At 35.2% G+C, this 27,367-nt stretch overlaps 1 long non-coding RNA gene across 7 annotated transcripts in view; it reads right to left on the bottom strand.

The window, feature by feature from the left end:
• LOC113414739 (uncharacterized) overlaps nucleotides 1-27,367 on the bottom strand; it is a 101,568-nt gene that overhangs the window by 13,429 nt on the left and 60,772 nt on the right. For 2 of the 7 annotated variants that reach the window (XR_015748672.1, XR_015748675.1), the window contains one exon: nucleotides 24,597-27,009. The exons of 4 other annotated variants lie outside the window; for them this stretch is intronic. This is a non-coding gene — a long non-coding RNA (uncharacterized LOC113414739). Of the gene's footprint in view, nucleotides 1-24,596; nucleotides 27,010-27,367 lie in introns of those variants that run through there. One more of the 7 variants, XR_015748674.1, reaches the window with a different exon arrangement.

Genomic DNA, 27,367 nt, shown 5'->3' with positions numbered 1-27,367 from the left:
TAGAATCAATAGAGGAAACTGATTCAACTCTAACATGCTAGGAAAGGTGCCACTGCAAAAACAAATAAAATAACATAAAACATTACACAGGTAATGCCAGTCTCAACATTTGTCAAGGTTTCATAAATTCCATATTGGTCTCTATTATATCAGTGGGTGGGTGGAGTATATTTATATATTTATTTAATCATCCTTGGTTCTTATATATTGCTTTTAGGTATTTCAAGACCGTGTGTGTGTGTGTGTGTGTACACACACACACACACATTTTTTCTATCCAGGTTAATTAGATAGTTTTCTGGCCTATTTGTTTTATTGCTTTTTAAAATGTTTGTAATTTTTTTAAATGAGAAAGTGCATCTGTTGTTCATTTCTCTGACATACTTGAGCTTTTCTCTGACTGTGTATTTTACACATAAATCTACCAAGTATAGTTAAAAAAAATCAAGCTTTCTTAGTATTCATTATTACAAAACTTTCTTCAATGCAGGTTTTAAAACATAAATTGCCCTGATGTGAACCACCTTTTAAAGTAAATATTTCTGGCTTACCTTTTAAAAAAATTAAATATTTCCCCATGTATGTTTCTTAAATCCAACTTTCAGAAATATACATTTTTTCTGCATGTGCATTTTGGCAAATATTTGGAGGTTTGACAAGAAAAAAGGGGAATACTAACAAAGCTTGGTTAACACTGCTTTCTGTGCCATAGTGGTATTTGTTTGATGGGACTGGACAAACAAACTCCTATAAAATCCACAATAATTTACAACTTGATCCCACACCCAACTCTGAAAAGTGGGATCACTAATAGTAACCCAAACAAGCATTTAGGTAACCATTCTGGTAAGTCTGAAGTTACACATGTTCAGCTCAATGCTTTTGGTACTGTTATTTACAAAAACAAAACTGCAGTCAGTGTAACAAGTGGCTTTTCACTAGGAAATATCATAATCATTATGAATAAATGATGCTTTTATCTCTTCAAAGATGATGACTACTATAAAATGTACTGACATTCATTATAAATACATTATTGGAATGCATTTTTAGGAAAGAGAGGCTTTAAGACTGTTATAAGTGAAAATACACCCTTTTAAAACATACTTTTGGAAAGGAAAAATTTATGTGTCCCTAATTAATTTGCATCCCTGGACATTTAAGCTCTATCTTATCAGACAGAAATCAGCATATATAGATGCCTTCATCATTCAACGTTCTTCCTTTCTTGTACCTTTTGAGTAAAGAATGAGCTTTTAATGCTGTTCTGGTTACTTTTAGAATAATGGCTACTTGATTTCCCCATATTTGTTTCTCTAATACTTAGCACAAGTTCCTAGTTTATAAGGGGTACTATCAACTAGACCAATTTTGTTTCTGAGCATTAGGGACAATATTCTGATTCTTTAGACTCATCTGGAAAAAAAAGTTACTAAGATGCCTTTCTAGAGAAAATGTTGACACTTTTCAGTTTATTATATATGTGCTTTAAAACATGTGGACATTATTATTTAGTAGTAGTAGTAGTGGTAGTAGTAGTAGTAGTAGTAACCTAATCATTGTTATTCATGATTAAACTTTGTATTAGCAAGGAAATGAGAATGAGAGTTGGGATTTTCAGTATTTCTTCAACCCAACAAACTATTCTTCTAATACTGGCATTAATTACTACAACTAAAATTTCCATAGAAAAATCAGTTAACTTTTAAAAAATAAGTTGAATGGATTTGGGTTTTTTTAAATAAATGATCTTCTAGCAGACTGAAATCAGTTTGTCAGAATTACAATACTGCAAATATGAAACAGCATTGTAACTAGTATGCTTATGGAAAACCTTTGCCAGGGGTGACGCTTTCATAGCAAATCACAGCAATATTTTTTCTATTCCTATGCATGCTCAGCCAACTTTGGAGAGACCCTTGCAATGTTTTCTCGTCTTAAACAGAATGTGCTACAATATTTCAAGCAGTAGATCTGAAAGACTTTGCACGATCTTAGTTAACTAGATGAAATGTAGGAAAATCCATGTTTGAAGTAAGGGCAAGGAAGCAAAAATTAGCAATTAGGCAAACCACATCAAAGGATACAATGCTTTCCCCCCCATTAATCATTGATGCAATAGGATGAAAAAATATATATTCAATAGCTTGGTGACTGGCACTGTGTCACATTATTTCATAGTATTTGTTTCCTCTCAGACATGGTAAACCACTAGTAAATCCAAAATGCATTTTTAAATCCAACAACTTTAAAACAAGAATAGGTTATCAGAAATATGACAGATTTGGATTTTAACTGCAGCATCCTTAAATAACCATAGTCATTCTCTGGGTTATAGATATACTGGTATATAAGTAGAAGTGACGTGTATTGAATTTGGGCTGGCTTGTGCACCTTCCTTTTCTGACTACATCCTTCAATTAGGATGTAGAAATAAGAGCTCCTGAAATAAAGATCACCAGTCAAAACTCCTCTTCTCAGACACTTTTTTGAGGTAATTTGTGGTAAACCCTAAACGGGCAGTATTTTCAAGTGCAAGAGAATGAGGAAGTTTGGACAAGAGACTTAAATTTCATGGCAGGAAGTGATGTGTCTCATCAGTCCTCAGCATATATCCCCATTATTTCTCTTGTCTCTGTATGTGTATATCTATCTTCCTCCATTAATACATCTTATGTGTCTTACATGTCTACCCTTGTCCTCAGATATTTTGATAAAATACTACTAAATATTCTAGTTCAATACAGTTCCAGAAAAAGGGCATTATGAGAATTTAATAAATTTCACTTCAGAAAAACATAGTATGGAGTTAAGGCACAACCCCAGTCAATAACCCTTTCCTTTTAAACTCAATCTTCAAAGGTCACTAGGGCATTTTCACATAAACTTTCTAAAATGAGGAATATTCTAAAATTAGAAAACTATTTTCCTTAGAAAACAAGGAAAGTCAGTGGTACAAAAGATGTTGAGGCTAAAAAAGAAGAATGCTTTAAAATATGTCTAATACTAATGGAAGACATTTTCAAAATCCACTGGTATAATGGGAGAGGAAGTAAAGAATTGACTCTTTCCCTTTTGATGAATTACTTCAATGGTGGAGGCATTTTGCCTGTGAGACTGTGATGTAGATTTGTAATGTAAATGGAATATGAAGAAAGAATGTTGTAGTGTATAACATGTATATTTGTTTGTAAGACAAGTGCTTGTTTGTTGTAAATGGAATGTCTTTGTGGGCAGTCTTCCAGCCTCAGTACAATGCTTCAAACAAATTTGGGCAGTTGCTCTACCTATGGCTGAAATATGGTCCCAAATATACTTGTCTGAAATCAGTTTAATATTTCAGTCAAAATGTTTTTTCACGTTTGTGGTATCAAGGGATTTTCAATTATTCATACATAATGACCCTTAGAAGAACATAAGCTCTAAAACCTAATGGCACTGGAAAAAGTATGATCCCACCTGCGTTGCCTCACAGGACAGAAAAATGTTCCTGGGGCAGATGGAAAAAGAATTCTTGGGGTATATGCTCAGGAATATAGAATTCCAGCAGGATATCCCAAGGTACCCTAGTTGCTTGCCTGAAACAACAGGTACCTACACTAAAAGAGCAGCAATATAGGAAGATGTTGGAGAGAGATTGATCAATTTAGGGACAGTAGCAAAGGCTTATTTCACACTGTAAAGAAAAAGGCAACATAAAACCTTTCCTGAATTTTAGCAAAACAATCACCCGGATAATCAAGATAAAGCTATTAATGATACAGTGCTGGATGATGGGCTCCTTTGAAAGAATTAAAGGGAGGAAAACATAGCTGGGAAAGAAAAAAATGTTAAAGAAAGAAACTTAAAATAACCCTGACTTGATTTTGCTTGGTATAGACATGTAGAAAAAAACACGACAGGTTTTCAAGATAAATGTCGGCTCTTCAAGGTAGGCAAGGTCAAGAAAACAAGAAACAGAACCAGCACGGATTTCAAGAATGCTCTTTATTTTTGTGAAGTATACTCACATAATCTTGAAGAATATCATAGTCAGTCAAGAAAGCAAGCAAACGTGTCATAGAAGAAATGATTCCAATTTACTCAAGAACAAATGACCAGATTCAAATTACTATATTCTGGATACATCATGTGAAGACACATCTCCCTTGAGAAATCCGTAATGCTAGGAATGGTAGAAAGAAAGAAGATAAGCAACAGCAAAGTGGACAGACACAATTAGAAGAGCAATAGATCCAAAGATATGAAGGTCTAGCTATGTGACTGCAAATAATCAACACCGACTTGATGGCACATAACCAGTTAAAGTATAGGCCAAAGAAAAGGAATACTCAGGAATGGCAATCATTTTTTCAGCAGAGCAGTACAAATGAACTTAAGCTGAGCTGCACTCTTCTCCCCACTCCCCACCTCCTACCAAGGTTGTTTCTACATTTGTGATAAAATGCTAATGTAATTTTGCATTCCCATTGGGTGCCATTAGCTAGATAAGTGGTTTACAATATGCAGCCTGTGATGTAACTGGACTTCTGATGTTTTGTTAGCATCAGACTGAATCCTTTATGGTTCTATGAGATTATTAGAACTATGTATCTGGAAGCTATATGTATTTCAATATGCTATTTGGCAGCTTTGGAGTGATGAAATAGTCTTCCTCTTGTCAGAGTAGAATATTGATGATCTTCTACTGTACTGTGACACAGGTGAGGGAAATTATGGCCCTTGATTGCCAACAGATGTAATCTTGTCAAATCAGGACAGGAAAAAGGGGCCTCAAGGTGAAAAAACCATTATGTAGAAAAATGTCAAAGCTGTCTGTCACCGGTCTGTCCAAACTTTTCTTAGCATCCCTTGTCTTTAAATGAAGCAAACTCCTTTGAATTGGGCGTGCTGCCATTTTAACAGATGGCTACAAATGTGGGCAGCCAAGAGACCATGTCTGTGTTTGTAGGCAGCACAGAGAAGATCTTAATGTGGCAGCTAGTCTGTGCTGTAGATGAGAAGCGATAGTTGACTGAATGAATTATTCCTAAAAAAAAATTGTTCATAAGTAATACTTTTAGTAAATATGTTAATTTTAAAAAAGAAGCCAAACCAAGACTATAATCCTAAACTCCCAGGATCTCTAATATGATACCTATAGGCATCAATACACCTCTAATAGCAACTATCATGTTCTTTGCTTCTTTAACTTATTTAATTAAATGTAATTGCTCTTTAATCTTAATTAAATTAATTAAATGTATTAATTATATTTAATCCCCAAAATGCTTTTGCTGTACCCATGGGCTGATGAACATATTTAACGGGGGGGGGGGAAGGAAAGTGGCTGCAACCCAAAATTCTGTTTATTTGATTTGATTTATGCTCAAAAAGCAAAAACCAAATGAGTCAATATTTATACTTGAACCAAACATAATATATTAAGAGTACATTGAAAACACAAAAATACGGTTGTCAAAGTTACTACACTATTAAGCATAAAGCAGTAATGACTAAAGAATATTTGGAAACCATTCTGGAAATCTCAGGTGACCTCTGAGTGAAGACAAGGAGAGTATTTTATTCATTGGGTGTTAACATGATGATGAGTTAGTATTTGAATTATCAAGTCAGCTCACCAAACCATCCAAATAAGAACAGCTGTGCAAAAACACAAGCGAGGCCAATTCTATTTTCCATATGTACATGGGCTCTTGGCTGGAAAATATTCTATCATCCCACAAGCCCCAAAGATGGCAAAATGTTACACTGGGCAATGCACGTTGAACAAAGACCATAGGCAAGTAATAGGCATAGAAAAAGAGTGTTGCAAACAGATTCACTCCAAATCAGACATTATGCTTAAATCATTCTAGATATCACTGTCAAGAGCCCATTGCTTCAACTCTATTTAGGCTCTCTCAGGGCAATCAAGATGAAATCTTTTCAGTCCAAATCAACAACTAAATTCTATGTTCATAATGTGTAATGTCAGGGAAGCCAGGAAACTGCAAGTAAAACTTAGTTTGAATCAAAATTTAAGGTGGCAAAATGTCAGGAGATTAAACCAGATTGTAGTTAAGCACATCATCAGTTTAGAGTTGTTGTGTTCCCGCAAGCAAATCCACCCCTCTTGAATTCTGTTGACCTTTATCTGGCACCAATTTAGAGTTAAACTTTAGTTGACCAGATTCTGTGTATAGATTTGAATAAACCTTCTATACTGCAATCTTATAAATGATCCTCATTCTTTACACCTGACAATCCATTTGCTTAACAATCCAGGGATTGCTTAATGACCACAGCTGAGAGTGCTGGGATTGCAGTTGTTGAGAGTTACATCCTGCTTAAAGACTGTTTCACTCAAGCAACCCCAACAGAATACAATCCCAACAGTGGACATAAATCAAGGTCTGTTTATATTTATCTCTGGTAATAAAACCAAAATCTGTCTTTAAATCAATGCAAGCAACATTAAAAATCTTCCAGGACTAGATGATGGATAACAAAATATTGCTCCCAACAATCTGGGTCCTCATTTAACCAACCTCAGAAGGATGGAAGGCTGAGTCAATCATGAGCCTGGTGACATTTGTACTGCCAAATTGCAGACAGCTAGCAGTCAGTAGCCTGCAGTTTAACTATTGCACCACCATGGCTCATGTGTTCATTGCCACAAAATATTAATCATATAAAGCTTTTGCCCGTATTTTGCTTTTCTACTCAGTTTTTCAGATGAAAAAAAAGGTAATTAGAATTGTAGAATCAATGTTTTGGAGCAATTATCCTTTAACCAATGATGCACAACTTCAATATACATTTGTAAATACTTAATTTATCTTTCACCTAAAGGATGCTTTGAAGTTCTCACTAGATGAAAATTGATGACTCTCTAGGCCAGAAGTTCCCAAATGTTCTCAGTTCACAGTGCACTTAAAAAAAATATTTTTTTTTCATGGAACCCGTCTAAACTCTAATCAGCCTAACATCAATACCTGGAAGATACTGGAAAACAAAATAAAAAAACAGATCTGCAAACATCTAGAAACAAATAAAGGTATTACTAGAAGCCAGCACAGATTTGTTAAAAACAGATCATGCCAAACCAATGTTATTTCAGTTTTTGATAAAGTGACTAAACTAATAGATCAGCATTTGTGGACATAGTATACTTAGACTTCAGTAAGGCATTCAGCAAAGTAGACCACAACCTACTTTTTGGTAAGCTAGAAAAAAGTGGGATGGATAGCATCACCACCAGATGGATTTGTAACTGGCTGACAAACTGTACTCAACGAGTAGTCCTTAATGATATGATATCAACATGGAGGGAAGTAAGCAGTGGGGTACCACAAGTTTCCTTCTTAAATCCAGGACTCTTCAATATCTTCATAAATGACTTGAATGAGGGAATAGAAGGGGAACTCATCAAATTTACAGATGACACTAAGCTGGCATGAATAGCCAACATCCTAAATAATAGGCTCAAGATCCAGATGGATCTCCACAGACTTGAACATTGGGCCTTATTTAACAAAATGAAACATACAGAAAAGTAAACCAAAACTACATGTACAGATTAGATGAAACCCGGCTTAATAGTAGTAATTGTGAGAGGGATCTTGGAGTCCTAGTGGACAGCCAATTAAATATGAGCTAGCAGTATGCGGCAGCAGCCAAAAAAGCCAATGCAATCCTAAATTGCATTAACAGAGGGATTGAATCAAGATCATGTGATATACTAGTACCACTCTATAAAGCCTTAATAAGGCCACACCTAGAATACTACATCAAGTTTTGGTCACCACACTATAAAAAGCTGTTGAGACTCTACAAAGAATGCAGAGAAAAGCAACAAAGATGATTAGGGGACTGGAGGCTAAAACATATTGAAAATGGCTACAAGAACTGGGTATGTCTAGTCTAGTGAAGAAGAGCAGGGGTGACATGATAGCAGAGTTCTAGTATTTGAGAGGCTATCACAGAGAAGAGGGGGACAACCTATTTTCCAAAGCACCTGAAGGCCATACAAGGAACAATGGATGGAAACTGATCAAGGAGAGATTTAACCTATAAATAAGGAGAAGTGAGAACAATCAGTGAAGCTTGTGGGTCAACCAATGAAGCACTGGAGGCTTTCAAGAAGAGACTGGACAGCCACTTTTTTATTTATTTGTCAATTGCTTACAAGATAATAGGTATAAGTAAAAACATAGTTATGAATACATGGATACATATAAGAAAAATAAATAAATATATATATATATATAAAAGAAACAATAGGACAGGGACGGTAGGCACGTTGGTGCGCTTATGCACGCCCCCTACAGATCTCTTAGGAAAGGGGTGAGGTCAATAGTAGACAGTCTAAGGTTAAAGTTTTTGGGGTTTGGGGAAAAAACCACAGAGTCAGGTAGAGTATTCCAGACATTGATCACTCTGTTGCTGAAGTCGTATTTCCAGTAATCAAGTTTGGTGCGATTAACCTTGAGTTTGTATCAATTGTTTGCTCTTGTGTTGTTATGGTTGAAGCTGAAGTATTCATTGACTGGTAGGACATTGCAATGTATGATTTTATATACTATACTTAGATCGGACTGAAGGCGGCGTAGTTCTAGGTTTTCTAGGTCTAGAAAATGTCAGAAATGGTGTAGGGCCTCCTGCTTGAGCAGGAGGTTGGACTAGTTGACATACAAGGTATCTTCCAACTCTGTTATGATAAGTTCTGTCCATCTAATAGCTCCTTTTCTTGAGTACTAAAATATCCTGAAGCATTCTCCTGAGTGACCCAGGATGCCCTTGGGAACCGAGGCTGAAGTCATATGAGGAATTGAATCTTCTTAAATCCTTGCAGAAGACTGCAAAACACCATGCATATTTCTGTATTCTTATGATGCTTCTGGAGAGTTGGTCAACTTCTTTTATTAGATGAAAAATGCTTATTTTTATAGAAAATATGTGTTAGTGGGTTTCTTTTAGTATCCCTCATGTTATTCATCTCAGGAGGTCTCTTCCATTTTCATTAAATAGCCCTAACAAAACTGTTACAAAAGTACCCAACACTTACTTTACAGATAATCAGAAATAAAAAAGAAACAAATAAAGAATGGTTTATGTTATTTAGGAAGTTAAAAAAAGGGAAAAAAAGACATGCAAAAAAAAAGTTCAGATTGATGACATGATAAAGAGGCAATTCTCCAGTATAATCTTTCCCATTTTATTTTGCACCACAAATTTCCACTATTGTAGTATTGAAGCACAGCTATTGTGAATAAATGTAATACGATAAATCTTGCATCTTTTGTTGCATAATATGCAAAACAAATGATTTTTGCAAGCAATTGTACCATTATTGCAATTTTCCTCATTCAATTTCACAACAGCCTTGTTGGTTTTGCAGCAAGCTCAATCAGAAATTAGAAATCAAATGTAAATAAATGCATTTCAGGGAGCAGAAAAAGAAGCTGAGTCAGGTCTAGCTCTGTGCAGTTACCATGCATTCCTTCAGCCAGCTGGCAGCCATGGGATGGCAAGGAGAGAAAGCTCTTTTCTGCACCTGGGAAGGGCTTACTCCCTTGGCTGGAGCAGCCTGAGGGGTTGAATTGATAAGAGTTTGAGGACATCAAATCAGGTTACACTGGTTTGGCCCCTCCACAACAATCCCAGTTTCTCATGTGACCCCCTTGGGAAAATTAATTGTCCATCCCTGGTCTACATTGTGTCCTTAAATATAATTAACTGGGGTCAAAGATCTCCATCCTGCATTGGACACTGTTGTACAAATGCTGCACATCTTAATTAGCATCTACTCTGACTAGATACTGATTTAATCAATCATTACTCATTTCCTGTTACTTTTTCTAGTGAAATCTTAAGATAATATGTGGGATTCTTCTTATTTTTCCTGCAGAACAAAATGGTGAGGTGGAGTAAAAATGAAAGGAGGGAGAATACTTATTTTCTAATGGTTAAATGCAGATTAAAATTTAACTTGGACGGTTGACAAGTCAAGTCCAACACTCTAATCTAGCCTTTCCAAACAATGATCCTCAGTTTTGTAGGACTCCAACTACTAACTTAATTGATCCTTCTGTGGCATTGTAGCATACACTTTGATAAGGGTAGAGAATGGCAAAATTAAATTTTTAGAATTAAATATGATTCTCTATTATGGTAATGAAAAAAAAAAGAGTTGGGATAGTACACAACGTCTTTCTCCCTAGTGGCATTAAAACAAATGTCAGTTAATTAAATATTGAAAATAAATAATAAAATTTTGAGGAAAATTATGAAATGGTAGGATTGAATCCATTAATATATTCAACAAATAAAAAAAGTGGTTAATCTCAGTAAAATGGTCAAGATTCATTTACAAGTGAAAATTTTAAACATAAATATTCAAAATTATAAGCAAAGAAGAAAAGAACAAAGAAGACATTTAAAGACATTTTCTGGAACATCATTATAGTTAGACAGGAAAAAAACAATTCAGCCATGCTCAGATTAGTTCTTCATGGGCATATGGAAACAATCATTGATTGCTTTAATAACAAGCTGTATGTGCAAATAAAAGAGTCATAGATAGAATTTGTGGGTTTGAATGTACTTAAATAAACTGCTGCCTTCATTGACATCAATCTCCATGAATATTCTGGTCTTCATTTCCATTTCTATTAAGGGGATCAGACAAGGTTTCACAAAAGCCATGATTGCAAGGACATGCACAGACAGCCTTTTGGCTTTGATAGGTCCCTGCATTTTATAAAAGAGCTGAGAATATGCAACAAGATTCCCAAATTACCAATACAAATGGAAATAAAGGCTATCGAGAAAAGTGTTCATCAAGAAAAGATAGTTCGAATGCTTCTGGCTGCAAATCAGACAAATTATATTTTCTTTCCAATTACTAATGCTCAGCATGGTGGTGCTATATTACTAAGCCCATATCAGGTCCACAGGCAGTTGAAAACTGATCTGTTCATCTGTGGCATCGTAGGATTGAGGTCCAGATGTTAGATCAGAAACTTTGTTATGATCGTGCACAAGTATATTCATTAATGGTTGCAGCTGCAGGGTATTCTCTGAGAGGAATCTTTATGTGAGCATAAAAAAATGCCTTCCTGTATCAGATCAAAAGCCCATTTATTTCAGCATTCTGTTTCCATCAGAGACTGTCCAGATGTTTGGGATCTCCAAAGCTTCTGGCATCTACTGACTATCTTCTTAGGACTACAGTGATCTATCGCTGCATATTACTATTTTAAAATTTCCTGGTGATTGATTTTGATCGCCACATCCCAGACTACAAAATGTAGTCACTGTTATATAATAGATGACTCTTATCCATGCCATGAAATCTTTCTGAACAATTCCCTCATCTTCAAAAATCATTTTTGCATGACAAGAGTATTTGTGCTTGGAAAATCCAAGCTCAGAACCTGTTTTGAGATTTTTATGCAATGTTCTTTTGATCTGGATTAAATAAATGTAAAAATAAATTAAATGTATCTCTTGAAGATGCATTTGATGCTGCTGATATGATACAAGGAACTAACACCCAAGAAACAAGAGTCCTTTAGCAAACTGAGCTAGAGTAAAATCCAACTTTCTTTTAAGAAAAACCTAAAGAAAATATTCATAGAGTATCAATGTAACCTTCATAGGCTAATGAGGAGAAATAAATTGAATTTGACTGGCCTCCAATGACTATAGGTTGTCTCTTTTCATTATTCAGCTGGGACAAAGATGAATCTTTGTAGATGTTGTTCAGAAGTCCTACTGTACTACACTATAGGTTACTGGAGCATTGCATAAAGATAATGTGTGGTACTGTAAAAAAAACAAATATGTTTTTTGTTACTATATGCTATACAGTTACTATATGCTATATAGGCAAGAGGATTCATTATCAGATACATGAAGTGGATAGTCAAAGTGCTGAATGAATTAGCATTTAGGAAAAATATTTCACAACCCAAAATAAAACATGAGAGAACATGAACTTCTAAAAACAGAAAGCTAGTGTGGTATAGTGATTGAAGTGTTGAGATTAGATCTTAGGCTAAAGCCCACCCTCAGCTATGGAAATATACTGGGTTAATTTGGGTTAGTCACTTTTTCTTAGGGCATCTCCCAAAGTAATTGCGCACACAAATGTTGCCTTGAGCTCTTGAAAAATAATAGAATAGTGATAATCCTCACTGGCAATCACAATTGGCAAAGTTTTCAAAGTGGCATCTTGGTCATTAAGCAAAGCAGTTACTAAATAAAACAGACTGTGCTTATTATCTTGAGCTTTCCTTTGCTTTTTAGACTTGGAAGATTATAAATGCAAGGATTAGTCACAAAGTTACTTGGGACTATCTATGCTGAAAATCAGAGTTATCTGAAGGACTATCTATCTGATGGTTTCTATCTCTTCTGTCTGACTGGACAAAATGGGCATGCTCTATATCTCACTGACAAAGATGACAGATAACAAAGACATCTGACAGGACCCTGGATAGAAAAGCAAGCAGGCCTTTTCTATCATTTTGCCAGTATTCTGTCCTCACCCCATCTGTGTTCAGAAAGTCTGAAAATCTGGCTTTTTCTTCAGGCTTTGGGTTAGTGTGAATAGATAAATCTTTACAGGATTTTGCATGTTAATGTGAAACTTTCCTTCTGTATCTACATTTTTTATTGTTCTGTTTTAATGCTGTATGCCACCCACTCTTCATGGAGTTGGGCAGCCTTCTTAATTTGACAATCAATCAATCAATCAATCAAAAAATCCAAGGCTATGGATATGTGGGTGATTGCAGACTTTGGTGGATTGAAACAGGATTAAAAGAATTCATGGGAACGGCTATATGACTGGTTACTAGGCTTGAATAGAAACTAATGGATCTTCTCCTGGCCACGATAATAGCCGAAAGATTGAAAAAGGTATTAAGTAAAATTATTTATTCTGACCAGAATGGTCCCATATAAACAAATGAAGACCAAGACAAGATTAATTATGGACGTCCTACAGTATTACGAGATGCACCCAATTAAACCAATGGCGCTTATGTTCGTGGAAGCCCAGAAAGCTTTTGATAATTTAAATTGGTGTTTTCTCATTAATTAATTGACTAATATGAAATTTGGTGAAATTTTTTGGGACTTATTAAAACAATTTATAAAGTACAAACGGCAAAAGTGATAGTGAATGAAGAAAGCACAGATGGTATATAAATCAGTAAAGGAGTGAAGCAAGGATGCCCACTAGCCCCATTATTATATATATTATCAGAAGAAGTATTGTTGTAACAGGTAAGACAAAACTGAGATATTAAAGGATTAACTGTCAAAAAAGAGGAGTATAAACTCCAAGCCTTTGCCGACGACATGGTATTCATAATGGAATATCCAAAAGAAACAAAGTCTTGTATTAATGAGCGAAATAGAAGAATTTGGAAAGGTGGCAGGGCTCAAAATTAATAAAGAAAAAACTAAAATAATAACCAAAAATTGTACTAAAAAACAAAATGAAGAATTAGCAAATGAATTAGGGATGCAGATAGTAAAAAAAGTGAAATATCTCAGAATTTGGCTTACGGCAAAATGCTTGTCAATAAAGAAAGACAACTATGATAAATTAATAACTCAAATACAAAAGGATTTAGATAACTGGGCCAAGATACAATTGTCACTGATGGGGCGGATTGCAACTGTAAAAATAAATGTATTACCAAAATTATTATTTTTGTTTCAAACCGTGCCTGTTAAGCTGGGAAAGAACTTTTTTGAAGATCTAAATAAAAAAAAATATTGAAATTCATTTGGCAAAAGAAAAAAGCTAGGATAAAATATAAATTATTACAAGACAGTAGAAGCAAGGGAGGATTCAGCCTCACAAGCTTTGAATTATACTATCAGGCAGCAATAACCACATGGATTAAGGATTGGATTAATCTAACAGATAAAAGTATATTAACGATAGAGGGTTACAACCTACAACTTGGCTGGCATGCTTTTTTGGGGGGGTGGGAAGAGTAAATACCATACTTATTTCCAAAGATATTGGATGAGAAGCACTCTATTAACTATATGGGAGAAGCTAAAAAAGAACCACTATGTGAAGGTGCCGTTATGGTTGTCAACAATGGAAGCACTAATATATCACAATGCCTTGGATCTTCATAAAACGATAAAATATAGAGATCTATTAAACAAAAAGGGGGAATTGGAACAGTGGGAACATATTTGGCAAGTAAATTATAAATTAACATTCTCGATCCCCTACAAAGAGAACGTATATAAAATGTTTTACCGCTGGCACCTTCCCCCAGCGAGATTAGCTAAAATGTTCCCAAATATGATACAAAAAGTTAGAGATGTAATTACAACCAGGGAACATATTTCCATATGTGGTGGACGTGCCCCCATGCACGGAGATACTGGCAAAAAAATCAGATCATGGTTAGAGGAAATAACAAAACAGAAGCTGAAATTTAAACCAGATTTTTTTTTATTAGTTATGCTAGAACCTAACATGAATAGAAATGATGCTTCATATCATAACGGCCACTAGAATATTTTTGCCCAAAATTGGAAACAGACTACAATTCCCCCCAGAAACGACAATAATTAATAAGGTATATGAATGCACAGAGATGGACAGATTAACGAAGCTATTGAAAGATAAAGAAGGAGAATATTATAAAATATGGGATGTTTGGTACTAATGGATAAGAAAAAGACGTAAAGGCATCAAATTATGATTTATGTAATACCATAAAACAATAAGGTTTACATATAAATAAATGTAAATAAAAATGTATATATGTAAAAAATGCTTAGAATGATAAAGAAGCAAACATAGAGATGTATAACACGGTAATAGAAGATATTCACAATGTAATCATTGCTACTGTAATGCTGTAAAGTGTGGAAATTTGTTTTTAATTGTCAAAACATTGAATAAATAAATTTATTTTTTAAAAAAGAAACTAATGGATCTTCATATATCATTCACAAGGCCTACATCGTATTTATGTACCAGTATTCTGCCTGAGCGTTCCCCAAAACATTTGGAGTACTATTTTAAGAAGCAAGATCCTCAAATAGTTGATCTTCAGTCTGACCCACATTTTTCTTGCTTAATAATGGCAATTTGAAAGCATTCTTAAGATTATCAGATCTGGGATTTAGGCACGGGCAAAACAATGAATTGCAAGAACACCCCGTCTTTCTGTCTCTCTCACACACAAAGAAAAACAGATTCAGATTTTTCTTATTGTTTATATACTTTCAATGGTATGGAGAGAATTTCCTACCTTAGAATCAAACACTCCATTGCACACAAGGCTTGCTATGTGAGGATAGCTATTATGTTTAACAATTTAAAGGGACCTCCAAGTAGATACAGCTTTCATGAGTTTTGGTCCTAAGCCATGTAATTTTTTCCTGAATAAAAGATATTACAGTAGGAGAGTTGGGCTGCTGCTCGTGACTTTAGCTGAATCTCAGGAACATTACAATTGAAATCCACCCAGAGAAATATCACTGAATGAAATATTTGGGGAATTGATTTCAGAATAACAGAGTTGGAAAGGACCTTGGAGGTCTCCTGCTCAGGCAAAAAAATCCTATACCATTTCAGACAAATGTTTGTCCAATCTCTTCTTTAAAATGTCCAGTGTTAAGCACCCACAACTTCTAGAGGCGTATCAGTCACTCCATTGATTAATTGCTCTGAAATTTCTCCTTAGTTCTAGACCAGCGGTGGCTCACCTTTTTGGCAGAGTGCCGAAATGGGAGCACATGCACGCATGCACACAAGAAACTGGAAGAGCAGCTCCTTGACACACGCACACAGGAGCGCCAGAAACCAGAAGCTTAACTTCCCGGCAAGCGCATGTGCACCAGCTACCTAGTCTTCCGGTTTCTAATGTGCATGCATGCATGAATAACTAGCTGGCCAGCATGTACATGCGCTCCAGGGAGCTGCTCTTCTGGTTTCCAGTGCTCCCACGCATGCGAAGACCAGCTGGCCAGCGCACACATGCACTCTGGAGAGCTGTTCTTCTGGTTTCCAGTGCTCCCATGCATGAAGGCCAGCTGGCTGGCGCGCACGTGGACATCAGAGCCCAGAAGAGCAACGGATGATGGCTGGCATGCCTGGAGAGATGGCTCTGCGTGCCACTTCCAGCACACGTGGCATAGGTTCGCCATCACGATTCTAGGATGTTCTCTCCTTGATTAGTTTCCATCCACTGCTTGTTGTTCTGCCATCCCTATTCCTTTTTTTCATTAAACTAGACCTATCCAATTCTGGCAACCGTTCTTTGTATGTGTAAGTCTCCAGTCCCCTAATCATCTTTGTTGCTCTGCTCTGTATACTTTCTAGAGTCTCAACAACTTTTTTTACATCATGGTGACCAAAATTGGATGCACTATTCCAAGTGTGGTCCTACCAAGGCATTATAGAGTGGTAATAACACTTCACGTGATCTTGATTTTATCCCTCTCTTAATGGAGCCTAAGACTGTGTTGGCTTTTTTGGCAGCTGCTTCACACTGCTGGCTCTTATTTAAGTGATTGTCCACAAGGACTCCAAGATCCCTCTAGCAGTTACTGCTATGGAGTAAGATACCACCTATTCTATACCTATGCATTTGTTGTGCACTCCTGGCCCATGGGCTGTTTGCATCACATGATGGGCACACCCACTCCCGGTTTAGCAAAGGGGGAAAAAACTTCTGATATCACATGACACCGTCATGATGATGTGAGTTTGACACTCCTGACTTAGACTGACTGCCCTTGACTTACAATAGTTCATTTAGTGACCATTCGAAGTTACAACAGCACTGAAAAAGTGACTTATGACATTTTTTCACACTTATGACAGTTGCAGCATCCCCATCGTCATGTAATCAAATTTTACATTGGATTTAGTATTTTTATCCAAGAACCTGGAATAGGCAGGTGTTGATGTTTGATGGTATTATTGCAGGATGTAAGCTGTTCCAAGTCAATTTTGCAATTGACTGACGGTGGCTGACTATGTAACTGGCCATAATAATAATATTATTCCTTTTTGCCTGTAATCCTAATCATAATTACAATGAGAAAAAACTAACTTAATATAATAGAACATTTCTGAGTAAATAATTATATTTCTCTTGGTTATGGGACAATTAATAGACTACTTTAAAGGGAAATTATTGTCTTGATATTTTTCTATTTTAGCCCTCAGAATGTGGCAAATATGTATTTTTCATGACCTCAATTTTGCCTTAAGCCAGCAGATAAAGAATGTTAAAATACTAATCCTGTGGTTAAGATGATACAACAACACCTTGCAAAATCTTCTGAAGTGCAAGGAAAGTAAGATTTAAATTTTCTTGATTAAAACAGCCCATATAATATCTAAAGTTAAACAAATGGTTTGTAACAGAACCAGGCAGAAAACTCAACTGACTTCTTGATTTAGCACAGGAACCACAGCTGCTATTTATGCATTACATTTTCCAGAAGTCTGTCTGTTATGTGGAATAGTTACATAATTTCAAAAAGGAAGGGATGCAATTATGCTATCAAATGATGTTGTCAAACATTGCATTTCGCTACATCATGTGGATGTAGACTATGTTGCATGTCTGTTAACAGTGCATTAAACACTTGGTTGAAAACTGCCGATCTTCATTAACATTGTGTATATTATTTTAAAAACAAGAGTCCATCTTAAATCATTTCTCAATCTTGAATATATTAACTAGTGAAGAGACCCAGATTTGTACATCTAGCACTTGTCAGGGACCTGTTAAGATAGCTATATCTTTTCCTATGCTTGCATATCTGTCCAGGCAAAGGTATTTTTTATTCAAATTGGCCCTGACAGGTGCTCTGATTTACATTTTACCCTATGAATCCAGATTTCTGCCTAGACCTAATGAATATATTCAGAAATGCAGTAAGACTGCAAAATACCTCTCTGTCTCTCTCTCTCTCTTCCTCCCTCCCACCCCACTTCTCTCTCTCTACACACACACACACACACACACACACACACACGTGTAAGAGTGACGGGCTCATCTGTATATAATAGTGCACACGCACACACAGACTTTCTGAAATTCTTTTGTATATATGTGCAATATCTGTACAAAAGGGGCAGGGCATGCACTACAATGTAGCTTCCATAAGGTTGCACTCCCTCCTATCCATGCCGTTAATGACATAACTGTTTATAATACTAATTTTAAAATATAAGAGGTCTCTTGAAAATTTTTCAGTATATAAGCAATATAAATAATAAAATAAGTGGATTGAATTTAGTTACATGACGAATCATGGAATTGATAAAGAAGTTAAATAAGCATGGATTCATCTTCTAATATAGATCAAATCAGACAGTGAAACTGCCACATTACATCTTACTTTAAAGTAAGTGTTTTGTATATCTTATAGGAATAAGCAGATGGTAATCTGATGTTATACTTCTAAGCTTTTTCCATACTTTTCTCAAGAGCTTTTGCCATCCTTTTTTCAGATACACAATCAAATGCCTGCTTAAACTTAACAAATGCAGCATCTAGGGCAAAGCTTATTTTTCTGTATATTTCTCCACCAAATAATTTAAAATCCCCTGCTCTATTGCACTTCAAAAGATTTGACCCCATCCTAAAGTATATTTTCTAGCTCAATCCAATTTAAAAGTGTCTTGCATACATTTTGCTAATGGTATTTAATAAACTAATTAGACAGTGATAATTATCATAAAAATCTTCCATTCCCTTCTCTTCCCTAAGAGTGGCAAATGCCAGTCTTTATGTAAATAAATGATAAGGCCAGAATGGCACCCACTTAACCACCTCTAGAGAGAATAAAGATCATTCCTTTCCAGATTTCAGATGACTAATCAGACTGACAATTATTCTCTAAGGAAGATTACTGAACCAGATTCCTCCACATATATTTCATACAAAAATGCTTTCCATCTTTTTTTCAGGCTATACAAGATATGGGGGTTCTGATATACAAGTAGTTCTGCTTAATGACATCAATTGGGATTAGCAACTCTACTGATAAGGAAGTGTTTGCTAAATGGGAAATCACATGACCACAACTGTGCTTTCTGGATGAAAAGAGACAACCTAGTCTGTTTCTCACCTTTAGCTTTTGTTTGCTTCTTAATTATTTCCCACCACCACTTTGGGATCCCTGATTGACTGTTTACTGGCTTTATACATCAAAAGCAACGCAATCACACCACATCCTAGGGTTAGAAGGCATGGGTGAGCTACATAAACAGGTTACTCTCTTGAAATCCCTTTGTCTCCAATCTCTTCACTCTATGGGTAGGATGGGGGAGGAAAAAAGTAATTGATTTCTGCAGGCAATTTCTCCTCTGTCTGACCCTTTCCATTCCCAGCATGATCACATTGCTCTTGTGTAGAACAACAAACAGCTTGTGCTCTTGAAATCTCTTTCTCTCCAATTTCTCTGTTCTACAGGTAGAAGGGCCAGGCAAAGGAAATATTGCCTACAGAAATCGATTGCTTTTTTCTCCTGCCTCACCATTACAGTGGAGAGAGATTGGAGAGAAAGAAATTCAAGAGAGAACTGTAAAGTGTTCGTGTGGTGCGTCTGTGACTCCCAGTGTAATTTCATTGCTTTCAGTGTGTATAAAAGTAAACATACTTTCTTCAAACCTTTTCTCCAATTTCTCTGCTCTGCAAGGGAGCAAAGGAAAAAAAATGCAGATCAGGCACAGAACAATGCATACTCACTGGTGGTCACATGACTCAAGGGATGCTGCAAATGTGCTGTGAAGTTACTTTTTTCGGCACCACCATAACTTCAAACAGCTGCTTGAATTGGTGAGTTTGGTGAGTACTATCTGTATACAAATCTACAAAAGATGGCACCATCGTTTATTTATTTGCATCTAGTAGTTGATTCTACTCAATTATTATGGTTTTCTTTTTTGATGTTATTGGCTGTTTACATTTTGTTTAATACTGAAACACCAACTATGTAGGCTCTTGTTTAGGTCTTACTTTGGAACATGGCAACATGTTGCCTATATATATTGGCTTTAACTCGTTCAAGTTACTCTTTTGTATTATTTTACCATAGTTCCTACTAATTGTGAGTTAACTGAATTGAATTGAGCACTTTATTTATTCAAGCATGATTAGCCATACAAGGAATTTGTCTCTGATGTTTTCAATTCACAAGGAAACAAGCAATGACAACTAAAACCAGATCTATGTGTGAGCAACAACTCAACTAGTCAGGATCCAAGCTTTATTGCCTGTGAATCCAATTACTATGCCTCCTCTATGGCATACCTAACCAAATCTGAAATACCTAAATAGTGGAGTGCCTTTATCCTGGCACGATGTCATGCTGTTCTCCAAGTGGTCCTTGAAGGACAATACAAGAAGATTCCTTACTGGGAGAGACAATGCCCCTATGACTCTAAACAGAGATACAACAGAGCATGTGTTTCTCTGATGCCTACACGAATACTAGCCTTATCTCACCTGCACTGCATAAATATCCAGGGCACACAGGACAATTCTATATCTCCCGGATGCTTTCATATACCAACCCCACTATAACATACAATGTTGTCAGGTTCTACGTAGCGGCATTCCAAATTTTTCAGATGATGAATTGTGCAATAAACAAGACTCAATAAGCACCTAATTTGCCATATTAGATTGCTCTGTGATTTCATATAGTCTTTATGTCCACTGCATCTATCTAATACGCCTACACCTTCTTTTAGACTCTGTTCTTAAAGACTTCTATGTATACTTCCTGTCTTAACTTCTTCTAACTTTTCTTTTTTTTTAAGACTCTGGTGTACCTTCTATACTTTTTAATTGACTGTACACCATCCGCTGTATGTTGCTGTATGAGCATAATAAATAAATGATTTAATTACCATAGTAACTATAATAAATTTTGGAGATAAATTCACAAGTTCCTGAAAATATCAGGTAAGTAAAAATATTTGCCCAAGGCTGGTTATCTATTAATGAAATAAATGATAAAAATAGAATTTTTGATTTCTCCTTTATAGAAGCATCCAGTTTCCTAGTCCATTTCAGGCCTAAGGCCTAAATGTCTGTTGAAAAATTGCAGAATATATAGGAGGTAGCCAGATAGTCAAATATAAGTACTCATAGTGGTGCCTGCACAGTATGGATATCCCACAGGATAATCCCCTCTTATGTACTATTTAAGGCTGATAAATATAAGCGGATTTAGGCTAGCCTAATGACTTTTTAAGTTGTTACTACAGAGGATCTACAGAGAGAGATACATCTTCTGAATTGTGTGAAGATTGATAGAAAATAGAGCAGAACACTGAACCATTTATAGCAACAAATAATTACACACTATATACTTGTATTGGTTCATTATAAATTGCCCAAATATTTTGTTAGGCAATATTGTCTGTCTGTCTGTCTATCGACCTATCCATGCTACTATCTATGCTGTTATTTAGTAGGTAGAGATTTGTTAGGAGAAAATATATTAATAAATATAAGTCCGCAGAGATTAAACTTAAAATTTCTGAGGAATGTATCTCCATGAAAAATAATGTAATACTGCGTCCCTTTAAAATCATATTTCACATTCAGCTTTGTGTATACCTATTCAGAGGTTAATCCATTTTGTTTAGCACTGCATATATGAAGATGAATGTGCTCTGTGTGATTTTTCACAGCAAGCTAAATGCTATATGACCTGTACACAGACACAGCAATGGTAGGGCAGTGGATGAGAATAATTCCGAATTCTGGCAATGTAGAGAATGTTACATTAAGAGTTGCTACAATGTTGTCATCTTTCAGAAAAATATAAACTCTCTGCTCCTATCTGCACTTGGGGCAGCTACTAATGACCCGCAATTAACCAACACACATTAGAATGCACAATAGTTTGTTCTGATGTTAGGCATGTTCCTGTAGTTGTATGTGAAAGGGTGAGAACTAGATACGGAATTTCTTGGGAGTGCAATTTTCTAACAAAATCTGTCTCCCTGCCTGCCCAACTATGTGTTATTTCAAAGTTCGCTTGGTGAATTTCTAGTCTCATAATTAATCTTCTTTATGTCTGATCTCTTAAATCAGCCATAATGAGTAAGAATTTGGAGAGTTCTGGTACCAATGTAACTGGAAATACCAGTTTGGGAAAAGCTGGTATAACCTCAAGAGAATACGGATGTCTCTAAGCCGCAAAGAGAGAAACCAACTGTCATTGGGGTTATTTCTTGTTTTCTGCTTTAGAGTCATAATCCTACATCTGAAAATATGTGCAATTAATCTTCCCCAGAACAGCTGCTTCCATAGGATAAGGCAACAATGCTTGGCATGTTGTACAAGTAGGTTCTTTCCCTCCAGGCCTAAGAAAATGCTTAAGGTCAAACTTTTTAAGTTGATGAAAACCAACAAACTGAGGTTAAAAAAAAATCTTTCTGAGCTTCATGTAATTGTTAGAGAGAAATAGGTCATATAGAAAAAAGCTTACACAACAGGCCGATATTTCAGAAGCACTGAAATTCAACAGACTGGAGATTGTAATGGCAGATGTAGCACTAATGTCCTTTAACTATATATTATTTTAGCAAAGAAATAGGTCATCATTGGATAATCTGATTAACCCCCATTCAAATTCCTCACATACATATTGCTACTACTTAACAAGGATTTTTTTAAAAAAATGTCCAGTTCATTCTAGTAATTATTAAATTAATGCAAATTACACTTTTAAAAAAATTGGTATTAAAAATTGGGAGTACTGCTGAAAGTGTTTTCAAGAAATTGATATATCTTTGGATCTCACCTCTTAATTCCCATTATAAATGTAATTACTTATAAATTTATAAATCATATTTTCTATCACTGTCAGTAATATTATACAATAGTTGAGTACTGTGGAGAAACTAAAACCCAATCCTCATTTAACATTGGCAAATGATGCCACAACTTTTGTTCTGCCCATAGATTACTGCCCCAAATGCAGTTCTTTGGATCAATCATCTTCATGCAATTCAACAAAAAAAAAAAAAGCAAATTAGACTACTACACATTTCTTTTAAAAAGAGAGGATTTTTAGTAAGCTGTAGCTATTACAAAAGAGAAATAATTTCATTGCTACATATCAAGCAGTAACCATGATGCACCGTTACGTATGAATGGGACCACTGTCATTGCTATATTCATAGTGCATAATAGAATATTGTCTGTATTTTATACAACCAGACATTAATAATGATTAAACAATCAGATACTATTCATTTAAACTACATTAATGACCATACTTAGTTATTAAATAATTAATAAATGTATTATTAAATTTCAGAATGTGAATGGGTTCAGTACCTTCTATAAGAGTCCTCTTGTCAGTACAAATGGATAAACAACCTGAAAAAGTTCCTTTCAGGGCTGTTTTTCAAGCCAGGCTTGGAAACAAGAAATATAGCTCTCAATTCAAATTTGCTAGGAAATGTGGGGATATCCAAATTGGCCAATGGTATCCATTGTGGGTAAGTGATGACACATAAGAAATGGCATTATGAAAATAGCACAAGTTGTGTCAGTCTTTGGATACAAGTACATAATGGCAGCATTGATATAATGACATCATCTCACATACGTTGTCATTTTGGGATTGCAGTTTGCCTATAGGAAACTTCCTACACACCAGAGGACTTCCATGCTGGTCAAAGGTGTAACAGACTGTTTTCAAATAGTTGACTAAGAGATTACTCAGTTCCAATCAATGACTGAAAAGAAAAACATATGTTGCACTTCTAATAGAACTGTACAGTAAACTAGGATTTGAGGCTGGGGAAAAACATTCTTCATTTAGTAATGGAAAAGCCCTTTTTCTATGTCAGAGATTGCATAACTGTAGGAAAAGTTGAACATCAGAGTTTCTGTTAAGGAAACAGACTAGCTCATTAGGAATAAACAGAGAGGCTTATGTATACCTCTATTCATACAGATTTTGGCACCATTTAAAAAATACATTATATTAATCTAAAGCAAATTCATTCCTCCATTATAATCCCCCCCAAATTAAAATTAAATTTAAAAAGCTTATGAGAATTACACTTCTATAGTTTGAAAATTTACTTTTATGTTTTTATCTTTGTAGTTTTTTATTTTTTTATGATTGTAAGCTGTCCAAAGTCATTCTGAGGTAAGATGAGCAGCCAATTATTTTACAAATAAATAAGTAAGTAAATAAATAAATCACTGCATATTGTTATTGCTTTTTTAAAAGGCATGACCATTCCTGAACAATGAGATTAAAAAACAATTTTTAATTTTTTTTTTTTGAAAAAATGAATCCAGGAAATGTATCATACAGTGTTTGAGCAGATGTGCTTAGCTGAACCAAGTTGTTCCATTTCCAGAATTCTTCTCTCTTTCAGATATTTGCTAGCTAGGAATTCTGATGATTAAAGCCAAATGTATCTGAAGGCATCAAATAGGAATTACATTAAAAAAAAATTGAATTATATAATGCAAGTGTACACTTAATTTATCTTGGAAAAAACCTTATTATTAAGATTTTCAAATAATATTCCAAAACCATAATCATGATATGTGGTCAGTGAACTATAAGTATTAATTTCTGCAAAAGCTGATACATAATGAAGACAGAGTTTTAAAGATGAACCAAAAATTTCATCTTATGATTTTTGAAAAGGTTTAGAATGTTTATGAATCAGTAAATCCAGTGGATTTATATAAAAAATAGGAGACATAAATACAGGCATAGTTTTGGTTTTCAAACATTATTTATTAAGCAACCTTCAAATCACAGCAAATCAATATTCATTACTATTATAGACCAGCCTAAATTAAGCAATATTAGTGGATAAGATAATACCAAAGAGATAAGATTAAAGCATGGAACAGATTCCAACATTTATTAAATGTTGGGTTAAAGGTGATAACCTTTTTGTAATAAAGACAACAGAATAATGGAGTTGGAAGGAACCTTTCAGATCTTCTAGTCCAACCCCTGCTTAGGCAGGAAACTCTATGCCATTTCAGACAAATATCTGACAAAGATTTGCTACTTATGACAAGTAATTAAGTTTCTCTAAAACATGAACCAGAATGTAATTATCCTCTTTTTTTTGGCACAACTTTGAATTTTGTGCTATTTTATATTTTGTGCTATGTATTATTTAATGAAAATCAAGCACAAAAAGAGATATTTGGACAGTGTTTCAAGTGTGTATACTAGATAAAATTCCACACATACCAATGAAAATGTAAGCAATGTGCACATAAAAATTAATTCAGAATACAAACAACACCCCCAACTTAAGGACAGATGCGTTCATTCCTGAGCAAAAGGTATTATGAAAGGTCTGAATCACCTCTTACAAAATATATAATTATATAGAGTTTCCCTTTGCAAACTACACATCACACACATAAGAGGTGGTATTCAGCAGGTTCTGACCAGTTCTGGAGAACCAGTAGTGGAGAACCGGAAAATACCACCCTGACTGGAGATTTTACAGTAACCTTCCACTGCTACACCCACCAAGCCACGCCCACAGAACCGGTAGTAATTTTTTTTGAATCCCACCACTGACACACATGTATTGTATTAATAATGTATTCATCAATCTAGATATACAATCTCCCACATTTACATTGGAAAAACCCTCACTGAAGACACTGGCTTCCTTTTAAATAAAATTGGCCTTCTGCAGTGGCATAATGCATACGTTTGAGAAAAGCAAGCATATATTTATAGATATTACAAAGACAACTGTTAAATTCAACACAAAAGTAATTTTGAAATAAATTTCTAGCCTCTAATTACAGATTTACAGCTGACTCTGATCATGTTCACATCTTCTGCATGGAGATAACTATCTGCAGAAATGAAATTATGTGAAGCAAAGTATATTTTCACAACATAAGCATGCAATAAATTAAAAAGGTTGGTTTGATATTATTATTTTGTATGTTGCCAATCTACAAGTTGCTGACTGTCCAGCCATCTCTCTTTATGTGTATGTGTAAGTGGATGTGGGAGAAAGAAAAAGTTGAGTGTCTAAGACAGAAAGACAAAGATATATTATGAAAATGCCAGGACAACCACTAATCTTATCTTATCCCTTGGAAATGGCATTTCAATACAATGAAATGGGAGAGATACATGCACTGAAAAACTTAAGTCATCTGCTATTATAATTAATTATTAGATTCCATAGTTGGGTATACCAAACAATGTTATATTCACATGTGTAGCTCTTTTCAAATACAATTCTTCTAGAAAATATTTCATTCTTTTTGCGATGGATACAGCACAATATAAAGTGGCAGATTTTACAATTTGGGGACTGATTCAAAACACATAACCAGATTTCCCCCCCCTGATATTTAGTATGAAGATGATTTTTAGGAAAAAAAACATGGAATGAGTGGCATTGAGAATATTTTTCAGGCTACCTTCTCAAAAGTTGGTGTAGTTCTGATCCTATCTACAGGAACCAGCTGAGGACATGGGGAGAAGAAAACTTAAGTTTTTTTAAAGACTCTTAATTTCCTTTGGGCTGTGGGCATCAGGAAAAGAAACATAATTCAGAATTCAAACAATAAAATGAGAAGCAGCAATTGTGTCTCTCCCCCTCCCACCATTAAAAATTGAGTTCTGTGTTGTAATCCTGGCTCCCAGGCAACCTACCCGCAGCAAATCTGGGATGACGGATTTGTTTTGACTGCAGAACCATGCAGACAAATGGAACAGACAGATGGCATGATGTGTATTCATGATACATGTCCTCGTACCAGAGTCTAGTCCATACTGGCTTTTTAATATAAAAAATTAGGACAGAGCTGCAATCCCAGCAGCATGAAGAGCTTCAAACTAACCCAATCAGAGTGGGGTGACTCTTTTTTTAATCTGAATGAATTCATAGACGGTATCATGCTGAGGGATATACTAGCATTTTTTTCCCTCCAATGGTTCTTTCTTTGTAATGATGGAGCACTGTGTCTTTAATAAATGTATATCAAAAGAGAGAAAGAGAAAGATATATATATATATAGAGAGAGAAATCAATGATGATTATAGAAGGCTAAGTTTAGAATCATTTCCCACTGGCATAAAAAGCAGATATCAGAATGCCAGATATAAGCAATATAACATTGATGATATTTAGTTCTATCATATTAAGCAAAGAATGAGGTAAAAATCCTGTGGTGGTTTGTCTCTCTTCTCTGCGTGATAAAAAAAAACCACCCCCTCTTCTTCCCAAACTTCTTTTATCTGGAAGCCTGGCTGATTAAGCACAAAGAAAGCAAATGCTTGTCAGCAAATGCAGTGAGCATTGTTCAACATAAAAGAAGCTATT

This window comes from Notechis scutatus, chromosome 3 (assembly GCF_049901735.1).
Source record: "Notechis scutatus isolate UNSWTSFEM ecotype Mainland chromosome 3, rNotScu1.2, whole genome shotgun sequence".
Taxonomy (NCBI): domain Eukaryota; kingdom Metazoa; phylum Chordata; class Lepidosauria; order Squamata; family Elapidae; genus Notechis; species Notechis scutatus.
Note: the sequence above shows the minus strand (reverse complement) of the source record. Positions and strands in the feature narration are given on the sequence as shown.